Source organism: Papio anubis, chromosome 1, assembly GCF_008728515.1.
Source record: "Papio anubis isolate 15944 chromosome 1, Panubis1.0, whole genome shotgun sequence".
Classification (NCBI taxonomy): domain Eukaryota; kingdom Metazoa; phylum Chordata; class Mammalia; order Primates; family Cercopithecidae; genus Papio; species Papio anubis.
The window spans coordinates 136146788-136170535 of record NC_044976.1 but is presented as its reverse complement, the minus strand read 5'-3'; the positions used below and the strand labels follow the sequence as shown (position 1 = coordinate 136170535).

Here is a 23748-nt window from a genome sequence, read left to right as displayed (position 1 = left end):
GGCCAGTACAGTGGGGCATGTCTGTAGTCCCAATTATGCAGGAGGATTGCTTGAGCCCAGGAGTTCAAGGCCAGCGTGGGCAACATAGAGATAACCCCTCTCCACTCCCCCATCTCCATCGCAAAAAAAAAAAAAGATTAGGAGGCTGGGTGCGGTGGCTCACACCTGTAATCCCAGCACTTTGGGAGACTGAGGCAGGCAGATCACCTGAGGTCGGGAGTTTGAGACCAGCCCGACCAACATGGAGAAACCCCATCTCTACTGAAAATAGAAAATTAGCCAGGCATGGTGGCACATGTCTGTAATCCCAGCTACTCGGGAGGCTGAGGCAGAAGAATCACTTGATCCTGGGAGGCAGAGGTTGCAGTGAGCTGAGATCACACCATTGCACTCTAGCCTGGGCAACAAGAGTGAACCTCCATCTCAAAAAAAAAGAAAAAAAAAATTAGGAGGTAATGACAGCAGAAAGAACAATAATTAAACCAACAGAAATTCCTTCCATTGCCCTCTCAGATAATTGTTACTTACATTTTGCCAATTTTGGTTTTCAGATCTTTTCATTAAATGTTTTATATAATAAATTTACATAATCTATTCTTTTCCAGTAATAAATCTTGAATGTCTTTCTAACTTTCCAGTTGTCAATAAATGTTAGTCTACATTGTCATTTTTTTAAAAACAACTTTTGTAGAGACAGGGTCTTGCTATGCTGCCCAGGCTGGTCTTGAACTCCAGCCTCAGGTGATCCTCCCTCCTTGGCCTCCCAAAGTGCTGGGATTACAGGCATGAGCCACTCTGCCCAGCTTACACTGTCATTTTTAATGAGTTAATTTTTATTGAATTTCATTATATGGATCATTTTAAGTAATTTAGTGAATCTCTAATTTGTGGACTTTTATTTCTTAGTTTTTTACTACAATAAGCAAGAGTGATAATATTGAGGCTAGGTTCAGTAGTTCATGCTTATAATCCCAACACTTTGGGAGGCCAAGGCAGGAGGATTGCTTGAGCTCAGGAGTTTGAGCCCAGCCTGGGCAATGTACTGAGACCCCGTATTTACAAAAATTTTTAAAATTAGCCTTGTGTGGTGGTGTACACCTGTAGTCTCAGCTACTCAGGAGGCTGAGGTGGGAGGATCGCTTGAGCCCAGGAGGTCAAGTCTGCAGTGAGCCATGATCATGCCATTGGATTCCACCCTGATGACACAGTGAGACCCTGCCTCAAAAAAAAAAAGAGTGCCAATATTGTACATACATATTTGTCCACTTGTCCAGTATTCCTCTAGGATAAATCCTAAAAAGTAGGGTTACTAGCTCAAAGAGCGTGCACATTTTTAGAGTTTCTGAGATGAACTCCTAATGATCCAAACATTTCCTGAACTACTTTATCTCCACAACAGAGTTCTAGTTATAGGTTTTCACTCAACGATGTTCTTGCTGAAATGAGCAAGGAAGAAGTCACAGATTCTCTTTGGGAAAATGATTAGTTCCGCAAGCAAGGATATTATTTGAGAAAGATAAATTGAAAACAACAGATGAATGGAAGGTGAGGAGTTTAACATCTAGAATGCAAAGAAGCAGATCTGTATGCAAGTGAGAACCTGAGCTTCCAGAAGCTTCCATGTGACTTGGCCTCTGCTTAATAGCAGCAGCAATCCTAGGACTCTTGTTTAAACTCTGTCTACACTCTCACCATCCTGTCTGATGGAAGAAATGACAGAACTGGAAGAAGAGACATCGTAGAGATGGATGTGTGCCCGGCTCAGACAAGCACTTAGTGTCTTGTTAAGAAGACCGAAAACATAAACAGGAGAAGAATCCTCTGTAGCAACATCAACAACCATCTTCACACTAGCCCTTGGTCTCTTAAGCCAACAGGCCTAAAATCGAGCTCATTGTTCTTTCCCATGGACCCTTGTTCCTATCATCCCTATCTTCAATTAGTGGCATCGCCGTTACTTAGCAAGCCTAAGCAAGAAACCTATGACTTCTCCTTCTCCTTTAACTCCAACATCGAAGGAGCCAATTATTTGCATGTATCCTATCCTCAATGTCTTTCCTTTCCATTCTCCTTATAACCCTGGATGGAGCCTCCATTGTCTTTTGCCTGAGAGAAGGTGGCGATCTCCAGAATGTGTCTATGGAGGTTTCAAAACCTTCTGATGGCTCCATCGTCTGCAGCTGATGCTTCCATTCCTTACTAAGGCAGTGAAAGCTTTTCTAAAATCTGACCCTAGCCTTGCTTTTCAGCTTCATCCCCGCTACTTCCATTCTTGTCCTCCAGATACTTGGACTTCCCCAGCGGTCGCCTCCCTGTGCTTTTGTTCTGGTGGTTTTTTTCCCCACTGACCTCTCTTTCTCCTCCCTTTCCCAGCCTGCTGAACTCCTTCTCATCCTCAAAGGCCAATGCAAATATTTAATTCTCTGCAGCTTTCTCCAGACAGAATCAATCATCCTCTCTACTGTGTTCCCATAGCATTTTGCCTAACTGCTAGAGAGGCATTCAGGAGGTATCACATGCCTCCTGATAGACTGGGATTTCACTGAGGACATGGAATGTGTCTTATTCATCTTGGATACCGAGGGCGTAGCCGAATTCCAGGCATATAGGAGGGGCTTAGTAAATATTGGTTGAATTGGATTAAGTCAGAAATAGATCCAGGTCACTGACTCTTATGCAATGTCTTTTTTTTTTTTTTTTTTTTTTTGACAGAGCCTTGCTTTGTTGCCTAGGCTGGAGAGCAGTGGCGCATTCTCAGCTCACTGTAGCCCCTGCCTCCCAGGTTCAAGCTATTCTCATGCCTCAGTCTCCTGGGTCACTGGGATTACAGGTGCACACCACCACACCTGGCTAATTTTTGTATTTTTAGTAGAGACGTGGTTTCACCACGTTGGCCAGGCTGGTCTTGAACTCCTGACTTTGGGTGATCTGCCCGCTTCAACTTCCCAAAATGCTGGGATTACAGGCGTGAGCCACTACGCCCAGTCCCAGTGTCTTTTATATTATCCCAAAGTGAATACTTGCACAGCAAGGGGACCATTACCAGAAGGCAGAATGGACCAACCTCCCACACTTCCTTTCTGTTACCCATGGAAATTAATTCTTTTGTGTATGATATTGTCTCTAGTTACATTACAAATATCCCTTCTGCTGAGCATTCTAGGGATTAAAAAAAATACAAATATCCCTTGGAGGGATTAAGACTTTAAGGCATTATCATCAAGGTTAACTCTACTAAAATTTTTGTGCTGAAAATGAACTTAGAAGTTGTTACTCCTAGGCTGGGCGGAGTGGCTCACACCTGTAATCCCAGCACTTTGGGAGGCTGAGGCGGGCAGATCACTTGAGGTCAGGAGTTTGAGACCAGCCTGGCCAGCATGGTGAAACCCCGTCTCTACTAAAAATACAAAAAAAATTGCTAAGCATGGTGGCCCACGCCCATAATCCCAGCTACTCGGGAGGCTGAGGCAGGAGAATCACTTAAACCCAGGAGGCAGAGGTTGCAGTGAGCCAAGATTGTGCCATTGCACTCCAGCCTGGGCAACAGAGAGAGACTCCATCTCAAAAAAAAGGAAATAGTTGTTTCTAAAGAAACAACTAACCTACAGGGGCTACCTGCAGAAGGAGTGGGCATCAGGTATGTTAACAGGAGCACTGAGAGGAAACAGATGCAGAGCAGGGCTGGGGGATGTGGGTGGTAAGGGCCAGTTCTGCGTGAGGTACCATGGAGGGAGATATGGGGTAGTGTGAGTGCCTGGATGCCTGGTGAGGGGATGTGCGGGCAGGGAGGGAATTACATCGTGGGAGAGGGGAGGAGCAAGGACAAATTCTTCCTACTTCCCAATTCGGTCAAATGTCTTCCCTGTGTAGAGTGATGATTCTTAGTGAAGATCCTGACTTCCAAACACCTCTGGTAGATCTCCTTTTTTGCTAGAGTGCCAGAAAATTCTTAGGTAATTTTCCAATTTTAATTCATTTTCATCTTAAAAATAAATACATGCCTCATGGTATTTTTAAGAGGGGTGGGTGTTTGATGAAATAAAATGAGTGACAACAGGGTGTCACAACTCCAGAAAGGTTTCGTATCGCTGGTTTAGAGATTCCCAGTGAGTAGGAGTTTGATGAACTGAAAAATGAAATGGCTTCCAAATCACTCTGCCCTACTATGCTGATTTGAAACACATAACCTGCCTACACTGCTGAAAAGCTCCCAGCCCTGGGGTGAATGAACCCTGCAAAGCTACTACTTGGCACTCACCCAGCAGTTTGCAAAAGGCAGTGAAAGGAAATGTTCACAATCAATTGATAGCAGCAGGACCCTTGGGGAGCTAGAGTGAGGGATGGGACCAGCCAAGGCCATTTGGACGGGCATCCAGGTTACCACACAAAAGCCTTCCTGGGAACTCTCAGGACAATGATGGTTTGGAGCCCTGGCTTCATGTTTCACTTTAAAAGAGGCCACTACCTAAGTGGGTTGAGATGCTCCTTTCTGGCTCTCTCTAGTCAAAGGTTCATACTGCCCAGGAGAAGAGTGAAAAGGGAAAATCAGCCTTATTAGCATGTATTTATTTGGGGGCTTGACTCTGAGGCCGCATTTGGTGGCGGCTTTCAGGACTGGAAGAGGCTAGAAGATTCCTTCTATATTTGAAAGCAATTCATGACTTAATTTCACATTTTTAAGCTCTGGATTATGTAGGGTGCTTATATATTCAATTATTACCTTGGATTAAGATTTCAAATTGTGATCTTCCTATTTCCCAAAGAAGAGAGCTTGAGGAGTTCATCAGGCCAGGATTCTTCTTCCTTTGAGAGACAACCAAGCAGATGGTGCTGCTAATATGCAGACACCTGCACAGATGCCCTGTTGAGGCCCAAACGACAGCTGTGGCTTTTCTGCATACCCAAGGAAAAACTTACCTTTCCCTCTCTGATTTTTCCTCTTTTAAAATTCTGTATAGCTACTAATGGAGGGGATAAGGATAATGCAAGGCAGGGCTTTTAAAACACTTTTAAAGCAATGAAACCCTCTTTCAATGGAAATCTGTGCCTAACTTCAGTATGTAAAACCAAAAAGAAAGGCCAGGTGTAGTAGCTCATTCCTGTAATCCTAGCGCTTTGGGACGCGGAGGTGGGATGATTTCTTAAGGCTAGGAGTTCAAGACCAACCTGGACAATATAGCAAGACTCTGTCTCTACAAAAAATACAAAAATTAGCTGGGTGTCGTGGTGCACACACCTGTAGTCCCAGCTACTCAGGAAGCTGAGCCAGGAGGATCTCTTGTTTTTTGAGATGGAATCTCACTCTTTTGCCCAGGCTGGAGTGCAGAGACGCGATCTCGGCTCACTGTAACCTCCGCCTCCCAGGTTCAAGCAATTCTCCTGCCTCAGCCTCTCAAGTAGCTGGGATTACAGACATGCGCTACCACGCTCAGCCAATTTTTCTATTTTTAGTAGAGATGGGGTTTCACCATGTTGCCAGGCTGGTCTCGAACTCCTGACTTCAAATGATCTGCCCACCTTGGCCTCCCAAAGTGCTGGGATTACAGAGGATCTCTTTTTTTTTTTTTTTTTTTTTTGAGACGGAGTCTTGCTCTGTCGCCCAGCCTGGAGTGCAGTGGCGCAATCTCGGCTCACTGCAAGCTCCACCTCCCAGGTTCACGCCATTCTCCTGCTCAGCCTCCAGAGCACCCAGGACTACGGGCACCCACCACCACGCCCAGCTAATTTTTTGTATTTTAGTAGAGACAGGGTTTTACCATGTTAGTCAGGATTGTCTCGATCTCCTGACCTCGTGATCCGCCCACCTCGGCCTCCCAAAGTGCTGGGATTACAGGCATGAGCCACCACGCCCGGCCCTGGAGGATCTCTTAAGCCCAGGAGTTTGAGGCTGCAGTGAGCTATGATCATGCCACTGCACTCCAGCCTGAGCAACAGAGCAAGACCTCATCTCAAAAAAAAAAAAAACAAGGAGGGGCCTGGGTGCAGTGGCTCACGCCTGTAGTTCCAGCACTTTAGGAGGCCAAACTGGGCAGTTCACTTGAGGCCAGGAGTTCAAGACCAGCCTCGCCACATGGTAAAACCCCATCTCTACTAAAATTACAAAAATTAGCCAGGCATTGTGGCACACACCTGTAATCCCAGCCACTCCAGAGGCTGAGGCAAAAGAATCGCTTGAACCTGGGAGGTGGAGGTTGCAGGAGCCAAGATCGCACCACTGCACTCCAGGATGGGTGACAGAGCAAGACTCTGTCTGAGAAAAAAAAAAAAGAAAAGAAAAAAAGTAGTGGTTCTTTGGTTAAACTGGGATGGGGACCTGGAGTCTTGACCTCCTTGCTTCCGGCCCCTGGGAAGCAAATCTGACATAAATTCCAGAATGCTGCCATCATCCCAATCAGAATTTCTCAATCTCCAAGGGAAATTTTGTCATCTGGCACTTCAATGGCTGTTTTAAAATGTTACAAAAGATTTGGCAAGATCCCAACGGGAGGGACAAGCACCTACATCTGGGCTTGGAAGCCAACGGTGTGATATGAGGGAGTCTAAGTGGCCACTGCCAGCTCCGCTGTGGGGACTGCCAGCCTCCCATCCTGCTTGCTGTCTACATCACATAATGTGCCTGGTTGAGAAAAGGCCTTAGGAAGAGCCAGAGAGTGCCAGAGAACGAAAAGAGTGTGACACATGCCTCGCTGAGGTCGAACAGCGCGTCAGCCTTACTTTCCCAGCTGACTAAGGACGCCTCCCAACAAGCTGCTTGCCTGCTGAAGCCTGTCTTGAAAACTGAGAGTAGATGGCTGTGACTACCCAGAGTTTTCTCCCCAGCAGTTAACGAACACACAGCAGACGCATTCATGCAATACCTTGGAATCATCCCAGAAGCTCCAGGTCAGGTCTCCTTGTCTGAACGCCCCTACCTAGCTGGGCCACACAAGCAGTTTCCATGCTGAGTCCACTAAGTAATCCAAAACAATTGTTCCTTGGGATTTTTCTGAAAAAGAGATAGAAAGGGCTCTGCCTCGGTGAGCAGAGGGAGCTGCTTCAGTATTGGAAACAAAGATAACTGAAATGCATTCTTTGGAATCTGATAAACCCTCTTCCCAAGACAAGAAAGGCATTAAGTCAGACCTGAGCTTTGGGGCTCATTTCAGGTACGTGCTGGCTTTAGCAACTGAGGAAAAGCCATTATCCCTGTCTTCTTAATTTCTCACAGCAATCAGCCCTAGTAGGTTCACCATGTTCTCTGTGCAGTTTGAGACAAACTCACTAAACGTCCTGTTCTCTGAAAAACGATCCATCCAAGAGGGCACAGGCCAAGAGTGTTTCTCCTTTTGGTATCAGGGACAGGTTGTGATGCTGCTGTGATCAAAGACATGAGTTCCTCAGGTGAGGGGGCAGCCCGTCTACAGTCCTGGTGGGGAGGGCTGCACTTAGCGTAGGAGCTGGCTATTTCACTGCCCCCACCCCATCTTCATTGCTTGTAGGCATCCAGAGCTCTATGGTGTGACATATATCCTGGAATAGTTCCAACATCCCTGTTCCAGGACTTGCTAGATGCAGACCCACTTGTGATATGGTTGGAAAAGTCACTTTTCACCTCCTGTCCTAAGCTGCTAAGAAAAACGAATCATGTAGCCTAGATTTACATGTCTGCATTTTTCTGGTGATCATGAGTGACTGATTTGAGCAATAAGTATATGACTGAGAGGCCCCCGCCAGGCATTTGTGGAATGGATTGCTGAAGCTTAGTTAGTTAAGCAATATGCCAGAAATTTGGAGATCATAAACTCTGACTTTTGCCACCCTGCTACATGCTCTTCAGCCAGTTATTTCTCCTATGTTCTGCCTTTATAAAATGGGGATAAGTTATCTTTGAGATTGTTTTAAGAAGAGACACTAATGAAAATGATTGCCAAGTGCCTCTCTAAAGAGAAAGTACAGTAGGCATAAGTGCTTTATGTGATGAAATTCAATCTTTCTTCCTCCCTTTGCAACCTGAACCATGGAATCAATAATGTTTTTCCAAGTGCAATGTCCCCAGGACAAAATGTGAACCAGTTTCCTGAGCTCGGCAGCCCTCGGATGGGGAGGAGCCCCTGGCCTCTGGGGCTTGGCGTCCTGGGCTGTGGCTGGCTTTACGGCTGTAAATGCCCATCTTATCCTGGGATTCCAGCCAAGATGCCAGGGTTGCAAATTTCTCTAGTTTCAGAGGAAGCTTTGTTTAGGGGTTGAGTCTTCACAATGGCTTTTGCCATCTATCTCCATTTTATTTTCTCTTTTATCGAGTACCTATTGTACCCCAGGCACTATGCTAACTGCATTCACCTACATTATCTTGTTTAATCCTCTGAGCGGCTCGGCAAGGGGGGTGTCATTACCATTCCTATTTTACCTCACGAAATAGACACTTGGGGGGAGTGAAACAAGTTAGCAACATAACACAGAAGACAATGGGCAAGGCCAGGATTGCAACCCAAGCTCATCATTACTCTCCCATGCTTCCTTTCCCACAGTTGTCCTACATTCAGACACTTCCCATTTAAGAGAAAATCAAGCTGCAGTTTGAAAAAGCACTAACTAGAGAGTTCAAGGGAGTGGGGTCTTCTGCCCACACCTGTGGGGAAGATGCTGTAGGCATAGCTATTGGGTACTACCTGCCTTAGAGGATGAGGGTGAAGGGAATGGGGTCCTTCCTCTTTCACATGGTCCTGAAGACCAGTGCCCAGGCCTATGTGTTCTCAGAGCATTTCCTGCCCTGGATGCAGGGCATCCAGGCTATCACTGCTACAGCAGGGCCCCTAATGCACTGCCTTATAGCCAACATGACTGTCAGCTCATTTCAGCTCAATCATCCGGCCCTGTGAGAGACGCCCACATGCTGAAGAGCCTTTCTGCAGTTCTGCATTGAACTCTTCATGTGGTCTCATCTAGTAATGAGTGCGAGTGGTAAGTTCAAGAAACAGAGCAAGGGAGAGGACCCTTCTTGTGTAGTTCTTTTTTTTTTTTTTTTTTTTTTTTTGAGATGGCATCTTGCTGTGTCACCCAGGTTGGAGTGCAGTACAGTGGTGCAATCTCGTCTCACTGCAACCTCTGCCTCCTGAATTCAAGGGATTCAGCCTCTCGAGTAGCTGTGACTACAGGCATGCGCCACCACGCCTGGCTAATTTTTGTATGTTTAGTAGAGACGGGGTTTCACCATGTTGGCCAAGCTGGTCTCAAACTGCTGACCTCAAGTGATCCACCCGCCTTGGCCTCCCAAAGTGCCAGGATTACAGGCGTGAGCCACTGCGCCCAGCCATTGTAGTTCTTTATATAGAGAAAAAAGTACTGATGACTAGCTTGTATCAATGAGAACTGAGATGTAGAGCAAAGCGGAGCTGCTTATAGATTGACTGATTTTTTACCAAAATAAGGGAGGGTCCTTCCTGACAGTTTTGCCTGGGGATTGGGGGAGAGACTGCAGCTTGTTGCATAATATCTGTTTCCCTCTTAATTATAAAACTCCAAGTTTATATGGAGCAAAGTGTCCAGCTAACGTCTACATTTCCAAGCGTTCCTGGCCACTGAGATATAAGGGAATATTATATGTAAAAATTTCAAGAAGTCTACTGAGAGCAAGCTGACTCAGAGGGCCAACCTTTTGTTGCTTCGCTTGTCCCTCTCCCTTTGTTCTGCTGCCTGGAATGCAGATGTGATGGCTGGCATGCCACTGCCCTTTTAAACCATGAGGTAGCCTTGGGGATGGAAGTCAGCACTAAGGATGGTGCTGCAGAAAGCTAGAAGCAGCTTGGGTTCCTGCTAACTTCATGGAGCCACCATTCCTGCCCAGGACTGAAGTCCCCTGGAATTCTTTTACATAAGAGGATAAACCCTGCTTTCTGTTGTATAAAATCTAACTTAATCCTAAGTGACAGATTCTGTTTGATAGAGGCAGCTGGAATTTCTAGCTAGTCAAGGTCACCTGAGCCCTGTCTGCTCTATCTACCTCCTAAAGGCACATACCTAAGTCTTCCGGATATTCTGTGCACAAGTTACATGATCACCTGTAGAAGGGTAGGTGTGGAGACTTTTTAGGTAATACTAAATTAATTCCTGAATTCTATTTTTTGTGGAACGTGTGTATGTTGAACACCTACCACACACCAGGTACCACGCTATACACACTCGGGTCTACGCTCAGGACACTTAAATAGAGTATTTGAATAGAGTGAGATGGCAATTTAAATAGAGTGAGATGGCTAGGTGCAGTGGCTCACACCTGTAATCCCAACACTTTGGAAGGCCAAGGCAGGCAGATTGCTTGAGGCCAGGAGTTTGAGACCATCCTGGGCAACACAGTGAGATCCCGTCTCTCCAAGAATTTTTTTTTTTTTTTTTTTGAGACGGAGTCTCACTCTGTTGCCCAGGCTGGAGTGCAGTGGCTGGATCTCGGCTCACTGCAAGCTCTGCCTCCTGGGTTTACGTCATTCTCCTGCCTCAGCCTCCCGAGTAGCTGGGACTACAGGCGCCCGCTACATCACCTGGCTAGTTTTTTTGTATTTTTTAGTAGGGACGGGGTTTCACCGTGTTAGCCAGGATGGTCTCGATCTCCTGACCTCGTGATCCGCCTGCCTCAGCCTCCCAAAGTGCTGGGATTACAGGCTTTAGCCACCGCGCCTGGCCCCAAGAATTTTTTTTTTTTTTAAAAAGTTAGCCAGGTGCAGTGGCATGTGCCTGGGGTCCCAGCCACTTGGGAGGCTGAGGCAAGAGGATCACTGGAGCCCAGAAGTTCAGCGCTGCAGTGAACTATGATCACATCACTGTACTCCAGCTTGGGCAACGGAGTGAGACCCCATCTCTAAAACAAATAAACACAGTGAGCTGTGCACTGTGAGGAAGTGCTCTAACAGAGGAGTTCCCTAACCTAGTCTTGTAGAAGGCTTGCAAGAAAAAACTGGGGCCTGTAGGGCAAGTAGGAGCCAGTCAGACGTAAAGTAGCCAAATGAAGAGCTTTCTGTGGATGATATACAATCTTTTTTAATGGACTACAGTTGTCTTTCCAAACAAGCTATGACCCAGCAGCTGATTCTTGCTAAACTTGCAATGATCTTGCCATGATCAATACTGGTAGCCACTCCATTACCGTACCCACGGTTTAGAAGGTAGTTTGTATTTTTCCTTCTTTTCTTTTACCACAAACTTTACTCCCTCCTAGGGTCTGGAATAAGGAAAAAAAAAATGCGTGTAGATCAGGAAGTCTGATTATGTACCAAGAGAGATTTGGGGAAAATTCAGACTGGTTGTATCCAGATGGGTTTGCACAGTCAGTATGTGGTCCTAGGCCTTGGTCTTGGCAGAGAGGCAATGCAGGGCAAGGGAATTTCCCCAGTGATCAGTGGTCTCTAGGGAACCTGTTTGACTTTGTCACTCAAGGACCTTATCAGATCCAGGCAGCTCTAGGTCTGCTGCTTCTGCCCCAACCCAAGTTCTAAGTTTTTGTTTACATTCAAGATAAGACTGGCCAGGCATGGTGGCTCACGCCTGTAATCCCAACACTTTGGGAGGCTGAGATGGGTGGATCACAAGGTCAGGAGATCAAGACCAGCCTGGTTAACACAGTGAAACCCCGTATCTACTAAAATTACTAAAAATTAGCCGGGCGTGGTGGCACATGCTACTCGGGAGGCTGAGGCAGGAGAATCACTTGAACTTGGGAGGTGGAAGTTGCAGTGAGCCGAGATCACGCCACTGCACTCCAGCCTGGGCAACAGAATGAGACTCCGTCCCCCCGCCCAAAAAAAAAACAAGATGAGACTGTATTTGATTATAAGTAACAGAAACCAACTAAAGCCAGCTCAAGCAAAAAAGGAAAAGTCAGAGGACAGGTAAGGATTTTCTTTTTGCATCCAGTGGCAGGAAAGCAGCAATGTCGAAGGAAGATATCAAAGTCATAAACTAGAAGGTATCAGGAGTCCCCAGTCCACATGATAATGAATAAATAGTGCTCGCGGCCAGGTGCAGTGGCTCACGCCTGTAATCTCAGCACTATGGGAGGCTGAGGCAGGTGGATCACCTGAGGTCGGGAGTTCGAGACCAGCCTGGTCAACATTGTGAAACTCCTTCTCTACTAAAAATACAAAATTAGCTAGGCGTGGTGGCGGGTGCCTGTAATTCCAGCTACTCGGGAGGCTGAGGCAGGAGAATCGCTTGAACCTGGGAGGTGGAGGTTGCAGTGAGCTGAGATTATGCCATTGCACTCCAGCCTGGGCAACAGAATGAGACTCTAGCTCCATAAATAAATACATCAATAAATAAATAGTGCTCGCTTTGGCAGCATATATACTAAAATTGGAACAATACAGAGAAGATTAGCATGGCCCCTGCATAAAAAAGGTTTTTTTGTGTTTTTTGTTTTGTTTTGTTTGAAACAGAGTCTTGCTTTGTCACCAGGCTGGAGTGTAGTGGTGCGATCTCAGCTCACTGGAACCTCCGCCTCCTGGGTTCAAGCGATTCTCCTGCCTCAGCCTCCCAAGTAGCTGGGACTCCAGGCGCCTGCCACCAAGCCCAGCTAATTTTTGTATTTTTAATAGAGATGGGTTTCATCATGTTGGCCAGGATGGTCTTGATCTCTCGACCTCATGATCTACCCACCTCGGCCTCCCAGAGTGCTAGGATTACAGGTGTCAGCCACCATGCCTGACCAATAAAAAATTTTTTAATTAAAAAAAGATAAATAAATAATATGTAAAAGGCCAGGCACAGTGGCTCATCTGTTATCCCAGCACTTTCAGAGACTGAGGTAGGAGGATCACTTGAGGCCAGCCTGGGTAACATAAGATCCTATCTCTACCAAAAATAGAAAAGTTACCTGCTCGTGGTGCCACGTGCCTGTAGTCCTAGCTACTCACGAGACAAAGATGGGAGAATCGCTTGAGTCCTGAAGCTTGAGGCTGTAGCAAGCCATGATGGTGCCACTGCACTCCAGCCTGGGAAACAGAGGGAGACCGTGTTCCTAAAAAATAAATAAAAATAACTTCTCAAAAAAAGATATACATGTGACCAACAAACATGTGGGAAAAAAAGCTCAACATCGCTAATCATTAGAGAGTGCAAATGAAAGGCCGGGTGCGGTGGCTCACGCTTGTAACCCTAGCACTTTGTGAGGCTGAGGCGGGCGGATCATCTGAGGTCAGGAGTTCGAGACCAGCCTGACCAACATGGAGAAACCCCGTCCCTACTAAAAATACAAAATTAGCTGGGCATGGTGCCAGGCGCCTGTAATCCCAGCTGTTTGGGAGGCTAAGACAGGAGAATCGCTAGAACCTGGGAGGCAGAGGTTGTGGTGAGCCGAGATCATGCCATTGCACTCTAGCCTGGGCAACAAAAGCGAAACTCCATCTCAAAAAAAAAAAAAAAAAAAGAGAAATGCAAATGAAAACCACAATGAGATACCATCTCACGTCAGTCAGAATGCCGATTATTAAAAAGTCAAGAGATAACAGATAGGCCGGGCATGGTGGCTCACACCTGTAATCCCAGCACTTTGGGAGGCCAAGGTGGGCAGATCACTTGAGGTCAGGAGTTCGAGGCCAGCCTGGCCAACATGGTGAAACCCATCTCTACTAAAAATACAAAAATTAGCGGAGTGTGGTGGTGCATGCCTGTAGTCCCAGCTACTCCGGAGGCTGACAGGCAGGGGAATTGCTTAAACCTGGGAGGTGGAGGTTGCAGTGAGCTGAGATCGCACCACTGCATTCATTCCAGCCTGGGCGACAGAGCAAGACTCCATCTCAAAAAAAAAAAAAAAGAAAAATGAAAGAAAGAAAATGTGGCACATATACACCATGGAATACTATGCAGCCATAAAAAGGAACAAGATCATGTCCTTTGCAGGGACATGGATGAAGCTGGAAGCCATTATCCTCAGCAAACTAATGCAGGAACAGAAAATCAAACACTGTATGTTCTCACTAGTAAGTGGGAGCTGAACAGTGAGAACACATGGACACACGGAGGGGAACAACACTCACAGGGGCCTGTTGGGGGCAGGCAGGGGAACAGAGAGCATTAGGGAGAAGAGCTAATGCATGCTGCGCTTAACACCTGGGTGATGGGTGGATAGGTGCAGCAAACCACCATGGCACACGTATACCTGTGTAACAAACCCGCACATCCTGTACATGTACTCAGGAACTTAAATAAATAAAAGTAAAACATAAGGGCCATGCCTTAGCTCCTGGTTTTGTTTGTTTGTTTGTTTTTTGAGACAGAGTCTCACTCTGTCACCAGGCTGGAGTGCAGCTGGCGCAATCTTGGCTCACTTCAACCTCCGCCTCCTGGGTTCAAGCAATTCTCCTGCCTCAGCCTCCCGAGTAGCTGGGACTACAGGTGCCTGCCACCACGCCCAGCTAATTTTTGTATTTTTGGTAGAGACGGGGTTTCACCACATTGGCCAGGATGGTCTCAACATCTTGACCTCGTGATCTGCCTGCCTCAGCCTCTAAAGTGCTGGGATTATTGGCATGAGCCACCGCACCCGGCCTCCTAGTTTTTAACATGAGCTCAGCTCAGACTGATTCTCTTAGTCTCAATTCTAGGTCCTGTGGCAAAGACACTTTGAGGAGCCCATCCTGGGATGAAAACCATGGCCAGGGAAGGGGCCACAGCAGAGAGGCAGAGCTGCTGAGACCACTTCTGCAACCACAAGGACGAGAGTGCACATCATTGGTGAGGGAGGGCTGGTGCCTGCCCCCATGTGCACACAGCAGCCCATAGCTGAGGAGTCACAGAGCTCTTACCTCAATCCTCCCTCATCAGTTCAGCCAGAACTGATCTCTCAGCCAAGTCTGTACCCTGGCTAGAATGTGATCTTCAGAATGTGATCCTGCTTTGTTCACTCCTATGACCCCAGCATCTAGAAAAATGCTTGGCACCATTGGTAGGCACTCAAATACTACACTTGGTACATCAAATAACAAATTAACTCCTCCATTCTATGTCTTCTTGGAAGGGATACAGGATGGCAGCTGGGGAGAGGAGAGCACAGAAGAAAGATGAGAACAGGATCTTAGAAAACATCCCTGGGGCATATTTGTAGGCCCTGACTTACCCAGATCCTAGGGACAGGAATTATGGCTTAGGGAGCAGTAGGCAAGCCCTGATCATGGAGCTTGGCAGACCCATTTATTCCTTCAACAAGGATTTATGGAACACTTAACAGATGCCAAGTCCTGCTGGATTCTCAGCCTCATAAGGCCTAGCTTTCATACCCTTCTGGCCTTGCGATTTCTGGCTAGCTTTTAGCCTCTCTGTCTCTCTGTTCATTCATTGGTAGATCACAGGGTCCTTGAGAAGATTAAATGACATAATATATAAAATACTTCCTTGTACATAGTAACTGTCCTGTAAATATTTTTGCTGCAAAACATGGTTGCTGGGTCTGTTGTTTTGTGGGGGGTGGGGAGATGGGGCTTAGGGTAAAATTGTAACTGTGTAATTTACCACTGTCTGGGGTTCCTCCAGGAGATGGAATTGATCTGTATAATCATCATTTCTCACGCAAGAATAGCCCTGCCTTCACCTGGCTGCTTATATATGAAGAAGTGCTCTTCTTTCCATAAGAGGACACAGCTTCTGGCGCAGCAGCAGGAAGCTGTAGATGTCGCATGGGTTACTCGGGGGATAATCGGGTTTGCACAGCACCACACACATCTTCCTACCCACATGGGGTGCCCGGGGTGCTGGTGTCGGCCTGGTCAGAGGGCAAGTGAAGCTAATGGCGGCCATGCAGTGAATTCACAGGGCTACTCTGTTCTACTTCTCTCTACCTCCTCCCTCCTGGCTTCTGGTCCCAGGTGTCTCAAGCACAGTTCAGCCTCTTTGAATCTCCACTCAGGGCCATCCCAGTCCCTCAGGTTCATTGTGGGTGTCCTTTCCCTGCTCCCCACTGTCCCTGGAGCTTACCCCTCCCATCCTACACTCTGATATGAGAGAGAAGGTCTCCTAGGCCTCCTTCCTCCAAGAGACCCCCTATGTCCCCCCCCACTCTCCCCCAGTTTGACCTCCTAGGCAGACGGTTTGTGTTTGAGGGTCATCCCTCTCCTCCGGATGCCTCGTCATTCACCTTCAGCATTTAGGAACACAGCAGCAATCTAAACCAAATGGAGAAAGCAGGAGAAATTTTTAAAAGAAAGAAAGAAAAAGGGGAGGTACAGTGGCTCACACCTGTAATCTCGGCACTTTGGGATGCCGAAGCGGGTGGATCGCTTGAGGTCAGGCATTTGAGACCAGCCTGGCCAATGTGGCGAAACCCATCTCTACTAAAATACAAAAATTAGCCAGGCATGGTGGCAGGCGCCTGTAATCCCAGCTACTGCAGAGGCTGAGGCAGGAGAATCGCTTGAACCCAGGAGGCGGAGGTTGCAGTGAGCCCTGGGATAGAGCCACTGCACTCCAGCCTGGGCGACAGAGCAAGACTCCACCTAAAAAAAAAAAAAAAAGGAAAGAAAAGAAAAAAAAAGAACAGATAATTTCAAAAGGACATTAAGCTCCATTCAGAGACACAATCTCCAATCAACAAAACGAAAGGCGAGCATTGCCCCACAGGGACTGGCGGAAAGGCAGCCTGCCGGTGAGAGCTTTCTGGAGCCGGCTTCTCACACTGGGGAGGGCGCCCTCCCAGCAACCAGCCCCACCCGACGGGATCAGGCAGGACCCCACCCCAGGCTATGGGGCTTTGGGCTTCCCTGCTGCGGAGTTTCCTCCTGACACAGCTTACAAAGGCTCCCTCACGGGAGTAACAGCAGGACTGTGCTTGGCTGACAGAATGTTTTGGCAGAAAACCGCTGTCTGAGTCAGCTCTGAGAAATAATTAACCCTCATGATGTTTCCTGGAGGACTGAAGAGGGTTGGGTGTGGAGGATACTGGCAGGGCCTGAAGAGCTGGGCCTCTGAGGGGGAGGGAGTGCCCGGGCCGTCGGGCCTGGGCCTCCAGCACCCTCACCTGAGGTGCCAGGACCCCTCAGCTAGCTCTCACCTGCTCTCTGGGCCTCAACATTGTTCTGGGGGAGGGCAGAGAAAAGACTCTTACTTTTCTTTTCTCTTTTTTTTTTTGAGACAGGGTCTTGCCGTCACCCAAGCTAAAGCGTAGTGGTGCAATCACGGCTCGCTGCAGCCTTGGCCTCCTGGGCTCAAGTGATCTTCCCATCTCAGCTTCCCAAGTAGCTGGGACTACAGACACACATACCACGTCCACCTAATTTTTGTACTTTTTGTAGAGACAGGGTCTCGCCATATTGCCCAGGCTGGTCTCGAACTCTTGGTCTCAAGTGATCTGCCTGCCTCAGCCTCCAAAAGTGCTGGGATTATAGGTGTGAGCCACCATGCCTAGCCTTTTATTTTTTATTTATTTTTTTAAGACAGTGTCTCTTATGTTGCCCAGACTAGAGTGCAGTAGCATGAACACAGCTCACCAACAGCCTCATCTCCCAGGCTCAAGCTATCCTCTTGCCTCAGCCTCCCAAAGTGCTGTGATTACAGTCATGAGCTGCCACACCCAGCTAGTTTTTTTTTTCTTTTTTCTGTAGAGACAAGTTCTTGCTATGTTGCCCAGACTGGTCTGCACTCCTGGGTTCAAGTGATCCATCCACCTCAGCGTCCCAAAGTGCTGGGATTACAGGCATGAGCCACCGCACCCTGCCTGACACTTACTTTTCTAGACCCTCTTCCTGGAGGCCTGTTTCCAGTCAGGACCTTTCTTTTTTTTTTTTTTTTTTTTTTGTGACGGGGCGGGGCTCCGTCACCCACCCTGGAGTGCAGTGGCCGGATCTCAGCTCACTGCAAGCTCCGCCTCCCGGGTTTACGCCATTCTCCTGCCTCAGCCTCCCGAGTAGCTGGGACTACAGGCGCCTGCCACCTCGCCCGGCTAAGTTTTTTTGTATTTTTAGTAGAGACGGGGTTTCACTGTGTTAGCCAGGATGGTCTCGATCTCCTGACCTCATGATCTGCCCGTCTCGGCCTCCCAAAGTGCTGGGATTACAGGCTTGAGCCACCGCGCCCGGCCCTCAGGACCTTTCTGTAACATGTAACTCAGGCAGATCACTATGCGGAGTTGCTCACTGTGTGGTGCTAAGTGTGGTACCAAGAGCTCAGAGAAGACACAAGTAAAACATAAGATCCAGACCAGGCCTCAGGGAACTCACCACCTGAGCAGAGAGGGGAGACGTGGAAACCCATTCAGTTACATAGCCTCTGCTGGTCATGTGTTCATACATCCAGTGTGAAAGGAGGAAAGAGATTTTCTTTTTTTTTTTTTTTTTTTTTTTTGAGGCGGTGTCTGGCTCTCTTGCCCAGGCTGGAGTGCAGTGGCCGGATCTCAGCTCACTGCAAGCTCTGCCTCCTGGGTTCACGCCATTCTCCTGCCTCAGCCTCCTGAGTAGCTGGGACTACAGGCGCCCGCCACCTCGCCCGGCTAGTTTTTTGTATTTCTTAGTAGAGACGGGGTTTCACCATGTTAGCCAGGATGGTCTCGATCTCCTGACCTCGTGATCCACCCGTCTCGGCCTCCCAAAGTGCTGGGATTACAGGCTTGAGCCACCGCGCCCGGCCTAAGAGATTTTCTTGAGCCTAAGCAGATTACTTTACACATTTAAACTGGGGGCTCAGAGACTTGCTAAGGTAATAATGTTGCTTGTGATTCACTTGCTAAGGTAATAATGTTGCTTGTAAGGTAATAATATTGGTTCTTCTTTCTTTTTTTTGAGATGGAGTTTTGCTCTTGTTGCCCAGGCTGGAGTGCAATGGTGCGATCTCGGCTCACTGCAACCTCTGCCTCCCCACTTCAAGCGATTCTGCTGTCTCAGACTCCTGAATAGCTGGGATTAAAGGCACCTGCCACCACCCCAGCTAATTTTATATTTTTAGTAGAGACGGGGTTTCTCCATGTTGGTCAGGCTGGTCTCGAACTCCTGACCTCAGGTGATCAGCCTGCCTCAGCCTCCCATAGTGCTGGGATTACAGGGATTAGCCACCGCGCCCAGCTGGTTCTTCCTTCTAAGAAGCCTCCAGAGCTCCCTGCCTGTGCCTTTCTGAGAGTCTGTCAAATGCCCCTCTTTCATTTCCCTCCATTCCAAGGCCACGATTTCTCATCCTTATTTCACAATCGGGAAAGTCAAGACCCATGCCACAGGCTGGCCTGCCAGGCAACTGGCCTGAGGTTTACACACACTCAAAGGTGCAACTGAAGATTTGAAAATCCTCCCCAGCACATCCGTCTTTATGCACTGAATGTATTCATTGAGTTTTTAATGGTTCAGAGCACTCTTGGAAGCAGCCAAGTCCAAAGAGAATTGGAGGCTGGCAGATACAGTGCTGGGGCTTACTCTGGATGGTATTGGTGGGACAGGATACTGTGGCATGCTAACTCAGCAGTCAGCAAACTCTTTCTGTAAGGGCCCAGATAGTAAATAGTCAGTATTTTAGGCTTTATGGGCCAAATACTGTCTCTGTCACATTTTCTTCTTTGTTTTTTGTTTTTGTTTTGTTTGTTTATTTGTCTGTTTTTGAGATAGAGTCTCGCTCTGTCACCCAAGCTGGAGTGCAGTGGCTCAGTCTCAGCTCACTGCAACCTCCACCTCCCATGTTCACGCCATTGTCCTGCCTCAGCCTCCCTAGTAGCTGGGACTATAGGCACGCACCACCACGCACAGCTAATTTTTTGTATTTTTAGTAGAGATGGTGTTTCACTTTGTTAGCCAGGATGGTCTCAATCTCCTGACCTCGCAATCCACCCACCTCAGCCTCCCAAAGTGCTGGGATTACAGGCGTGAGCCACCGCACCCCGCATTTTTTTGTTTGTTTGTTTTTTAACTATGGTATAGCTGGGCATGGTGGCTCGTGCCTGTAGTCCCATCTACTTGGGAGGCTAAGATGGGAGGGTTGTTTGAGCACAGGAAGTTTAGGCTGCAGTGAGCAGTGATCACACCACTGTACTCTAGCCTGGTCAACAAAGTGAGACCCTGATTCTAAAAAAAACAAAAAACAAAAAAAGCTGGACTGGATGCAGTGGCTCACACCTGTAATCCCAGCACTTTGGGAGGCTGAGGTGGGCAGATCACAAGGCCAAGAAATCGAGACCATCCTGGCCGACACAGTGAAACCCTGTCTCTACTAAAAATACAAAAATTAGCTGGGCGTGGGGTCACATGCCTGTAGTCCCAGCTACTTGGGAGGCTGAGGCAGGAGAATCACTTGAACCAGGAGGCGGAGGTTTCAGTGAGCCAAGATTGCACCAACTGCACTCCAGCCTGGCGACAGAGCAAGACTCTGTCTCAAAAAAAAAAACAAAACACGAGACCATACCATGGCTAGATTTGGCCTGTGGGCATAGTTAGCTGACCCATCTGCTAGATGAATAGATACAAGATCCAGATTTGGTAAAATGTAAACACTTTAATCCAGGACAAAGCAGTCCTCATGCACATCAGACAGTAGTATAATGCCTCCATTATACTCCTAGCTCTGCCACAGACTGGCTATACAATCCTAGACAAGTTACTTAACCTCTCCAGCCCTCAGTTAGCTTGTCAGTGAAACTGGATTGATAACTGAAGCTCCCTTATAGAGTTATCATGAAGATTGAGTGAGATAATGCACAGAAAGCTCTTGGTATGGTGTCAGGCACACGGGAAGATCACAGTGAATGTTAGCCTCTACACGTACCAGGAATGACACCGAGGAAGACACCATCAAGGTTGATGGTCCCCTTGCCCTGGGGCTCCCAGGTGGGCAGCAGAAACCCCTGAGCAAACTGGCGTTAGCTCAACTGTTTGAACCCTGACAATTCAGCCCACTGCTCCCCCTACCTCTTGCCTAGAGCTTCCATGCAGGGAGAGGCTGCCACCCACCAGATAGCGTTCCCACCAGGCAGGAGAAGTTGGGGTGGCCAGATGGTCAGGAGGGGCAGATGACAAGGGAAGCCACAAGAAAGAGAGCCTGTGGTTAGATGGCGGGGGGTTGATCAAGCCAGCCCCAGAGCAGGACAGTCACCTGCTGTCCACACACATCCTCCTGAGGGAAGTTCTTCTTTGCCCCGATGGGTGTGACAGTTGGCAACATGGCTAGAAACAGACTGACAGCTATGCCCACCCTGGCTCCTTGGCAGTCATTGGAGAAATTCAGGATAGAGATGAGGATTCTGATACTCTCCCCTCAACACTGGAAATGAAAGGAAGCCTCCCAGCCCCCAAGTCCTCCCCGGTCTGTCAGCAGCATTTACGGAAGGCCCACTGTGTGCAAAGCCTGTACAATCAGGAGGGAGTTAAATGGGAAATTGAGGACCAGGCTCCACATGCCCATGGAGGGCTCGTGTAGAGTCTAAACATGAGACTGGTTCCTGAACACTTGCCAGGTGAACAGGATGGAGCCTGAATGTCCTCAGTCAGCTCCACCACTGGCAGCAACTCCTTACAGGGTCACTAGGCCCTGACTGAAAGGGCACCAGCTGGCTGGGTAGTGGGTGGGTATACATTTGGTTTTAGAGAAAAACAACCACAGATCCGATTTCAAGGCTTTGAGTCTCACCAACCCCTCCTTCCAGTCTTTTCTCAATAGCGGCATTAACTGGGACCCCTAAGAAGGGAGGTGGGAAGCAGACACCCAGCAGGGCTCTGCAGGAATCTCCCTGAGCCCCACACCCAGCTCCTGCTGTCTGTGCAAGGGGCAATCATGACTTTCCTCTGTGGCAGGGAGGCAGTGGAATCTGTAGGAGGTTCCAGACCCAGCGACGACCAAGCCTGGGTGGTTCTGACACCAAGAACAAAACGCCTGCAAGATCCACACTGGGAACTCAACCAAGAAGAAAGAAAAGAACAAACAAGATCAATTTCTTCCCCACAGGAGCCAGAATTTTCCTAAGCCAAAGCTACGAATGTTCAGAGACATCTTTATCTCTTGCAGAGACTCTACCTCCTCTCCTGTCTCAACTCCTCCTGAAAAAAGGGATGAAGTCCCACTCCCATCAAAACACCTCTGAAGTGTCAGCTTCAAATTATTTATGAATTACTTCTCCCAGGCTGGGTTAGCTTCAAAACTGGGAATGGGTTAGGGCATCAGCACGGGAAGAACCTTTAAGAATGTCAGGCTTTTAGAGCCTCAAAGCCACAAATCTCTCAAATGGTGCCCTCTCCAACCCTGGGCACTGGGTCCGATGAGCAGGGGATGGAGGCATGTTTGGACAGGGGCTTGCATCTGAGACCAGCCCCTGATACCAAACCAAATGTGTCCCTTGTATTTTTAACTGCAAGCTCCCACCACCCTGAGTGAGTTGTTCCCCAAGCAGTGGTGCCATTCAGTTGGCCTTTGCAGTCATGCTGACCCAGGGGCACTTGGTCTTCATCAGATTCTCAGTCTAAGCATCAATCCGCTGACAGAAGGACCTACCCCAGGCACTTCCAGCTCAGCAGAAAGCACCCTGAGCTAATAAAGGAAGATATAATTTAGAGGTCATGCCCCAAAGCCAGCTATTTCTGACTGCAGATCCAGCTCCAACTAAAGCGAAGCTGAAAATTAACATTATTTTTGCATTTTAAACAACTTACTAGTCTTTCAAAGGGTACCGATTGGTGAATAGCAATTTACAATGAAGTAATCAGTTGCAAGTTACCAATAATTGCTATCACTTCAAGTGTGGGTTTTTTCCCTCCTCATTTTCTTCCCCTTGTTCTGTCTCTGTTATTTTGTTGTTGTTGTTTTGTTTTTTGTTTTTTTGAGACAGAGTCTCGCTTTGTCACCCAGGCTGGAGTGCAGTGGCACGATCTAGGCTCACTGCAAGCTCCACCTCCCAGGTTCATGTCATTCTCCTGCCTCAGCCTCCTGAGTAGCTGGGACTACAGGCGCCCACCACCACGCCCGGCTAATTTTTTATATTTTTAGTAGAGATCGGGTTTCACCGTGGTCTTGATCTCCTGACCTTGTGATCCACCTGCCTCGGCCTCCCAAAGTGCTGGGATTATAGGCATGAGCCACTGCGCCCAGCCCTGTCTCTGTTTTTAAACCAACAAATATTTATTGACCTTCTTTTAGACAAGGTGTGAGCTAGGAACCATGAGAGATAAAAAGATGCGCCTGCCAAGTATTTGCATGTGATGTATTCATAGTCTGGCTAGGGTAGTAACATGGTACACATGGGGAAAATAACCAAACGTCAAAAGACTGATAGGTGATGAATGTCAACTCTGTAAAAGTGAAAGTTACATAGAATGTTCAGGGAGCTTGATTTTAAGTTGTCTGTGGGTTGTAAACTACTTCAATTTCCAGTAAGGTGTTTTCCTCTACCAGTGCTTCCCAAACAAAAAAGTCTATAAAATGATTTTTTTTTTTTTTTTTTTTTTTTTGAGACAGAGTTTCACTCTTGTAGCCCAGGCTGGAGTGCAATGGCACGATCTCAGCTCGCTGCAACCTCTGCCTCCTAGATTCAAGTGATTCTCCTGCCTCAGCCTCCCAAAGTAGCTGGGATTACAGGCGCCTGCCACCATACCCAGCTAATTTTTTTGTATTTTTAGTGGAGACGGGGTTTCACCATATTGGCCAGGCTGGTCTTGAACTCCTGACCTTGTGATCTGCCTGCCTCGGCCTCCCAAAGTGCTGGGATTACAGGCGTGAGCCACTGCACCTGGCTTTTATTTTTTTTAATTTTTTTTATTTTTGGAGACAGGGTCTTGCTCTGTTGCTCAGGTTGAAATGCAGTGGCATGATCTTGGCTCACTGCAACTTCCACTT

General features: G+C 47.7%; 1 long non-coding RNA gene and 1 other non-coding gene across 9 annotated transcripts in view; one reads left to right on the top strand and one right to left on the bottom strand.

Moving 5' to 3' along the window:
• Positions 1-23748, bottom strand: part of LOC103877628 — a 53802-nt gene that overhangs the window by 5450 nt on the left and 24604 nt on the right. For 2 of the 8 annotated variants that reach the window (XR_002517293.2, XR_002517308.2), the window contains 5 exons: positions 16035-16124; positions 14772-15625; positions 12842-12985; positions 6858-7008; positions 4721-4861 (listed from right to left, as the gene is read on the bottom strand). This is a non-coding gene — a long non-coding RNA (uncharacterized LOC103877628). The remainder of the gene's footprint in view (positions 1-4720; positions 4862-6857; positions 7009-12841; positions 12986-14771; positions 15626-16034; positions 16125-23748) is intronic. The other 6 variants (XR_004178330.1, XR_004178324.1, XR_002517307.2 and 3 more) reach the window with 6 other exon arrangements.
• LOC116272034 lies at positions 12292-12394 on the top strand. Its single transcript, XR_004180762.1, has one exon. It is a non-coding gene; the product is annotated as a U6 spliceosomal RNA (small nuclear RNA).